We start from the raw sequence: 1758 nt of genomic DNA, 5'->3' as shown, positions 1-1758 counted from the left end.
TTACTTTCCACTAGAACTCACCCTTGATGGTTCTGATAAAGTGTTTATGAGTCTTTTACTGCATGGAATTGTTGTGTTCACTTAGGGTTTATGTCAGATTGGTTTAAATGGTTCACTGTAAATTCTTCAGTTCTTTTAGGTTTTTGCTAGTCTTTGCTGAATGACTTGTTTCCCTTCCCCAGCTCTTGATCTTCCCACAAGATACAAATGAGTCAACAGAATCTTCATCAAAAAGAATTATGCTCCTATTGTCCTCCAGTATCTGTAGAAAGAAGTGTGAAAAATTAAGTGGTAATTAAACATAAAATAAGTGTTTTGTTTTCACCTTCAGTTTGTTTTTTGCTTGCTTGAGTCGTCTGCTCAGGAAATGGCCTTTCAGCTAAGTGGGTTTTTGAGGTTTGGTTATTTCACGGTATTTCTATATCTTTTGGTTTTAGAGTGGAACAGAATCCTAAGCATTGCTGCTTGCTTTTAAAGAAGACCTGCACTTCTGCTAAGACACTCTTTTCAGATCCTCATATGTTGGATCTCCGCAAGTTTTTCTTTCTTACCTAATATCTATCTCCATCTTATCCCTCCCTAAGTTGAGAATAAACTTAGAGAGAGACTGTTCTGAAATATAGGCTTGAGGAAAGTAGACTTACATTTTATTTTATTAGCTGTCTTTTTGTTTATTCATTAGTAAAGTTCTTGTTTTGATGGAAGTGAAGACATTCTAAGGTGACAGATTATGAAACTGTATGTCTTTTAGTTGTCCAAATATAGAAAATCACTTTCCTTTTAGGGTTATCCTTTGCTACTTTGCAAATAAGTTTGGAATATTTTAATTTTTATCAGTAATTAAGTCTATATCTTAGTTCTGAGATGCTTTATAAACTGGTTAAGAGTGTTTTTCACCATGTTCTGTCTTGTTCATTATTGTATATGCAGCTCCTGACATAGTACTTAGCATTCAGCGGGTACTCAATAAATTTGTTGAACAAATTAATGGATTATTGTAGGTTTTTTTCTAATTAAAAATGGCATAATAATTTTAAAAGAAGAACTTTAAAAAAATCTTTAATCCCAACACTTCTGCAATTGATTCTTTTTTGCATCTTTTCGTCTTCATTTAACAATGTGCATACTTTTACATGGTTTTGGTTATTGTGAACTTGAAATTTTGTCTTTAAAAATTTTTTCCCATAATTTGTGTTTTTAAAAAGACAAATTAAATTGCATTATTTAGAGCAGCAAGAAATTCTCCTAAATTTAATGATAGTTAGGAATAGTTTGAGAACTACTATTCTACTCTCATCAAATATTGTTGAGGATATGGTTCATTTTAATTTATTATGTGGATCAGGATTGAAATTCTTCATTGGCTTCACACTGCCTATAAGCAAGATACCTCAGTGACCTTTCCTTCCCTGTGGTAAGGTTCAGTAAAGTAGATGCAGCCAAAGAGTGTTCAGAATCATTTCCTAAAGGAAGTTTGAATAATGTTGCAAAACAGAAAGGATTGCTAATAGCAAATAGAGGAAGTTCTAACAGCACATTTCCAAATTTTCTTCCTGATTATCTCAGACTAATTTTGTTCTCATATTTATTGAACTTCTGTCCTCGAACAGAGATGTTATGCTGATTTTTGTCTCGTTCTCACACGCTTGGGTAGGTTTGAACCCATTGAGGAGGGAACTTAATGCAAGCTGAGATTTGGAAGCTTTTTCTAGAACAGCCTCCCTATCAGGGCCCAAATGCTACATGCACAGTGTGGCT

Source organism: Mesoplodon densirostris, chromosome 2 (genome assembly GCF_025265405.1).
Source record: "Mesoplodon densirostris isolate mMesDen1 chromosome 2, mMesDen1 primary haplotype, whole genome shotgun sequence".
NCBI classification, from domain to species: domain Eukaryota; kingdom Metazoa; phylum Chordata; class Mammalia; order Artiodactyla; family Ziphiidae; genus Mesoplodon; species Mesoplodon densirostris.
This window is presented reverse-complemented; position numbering follows the sequence as displayed.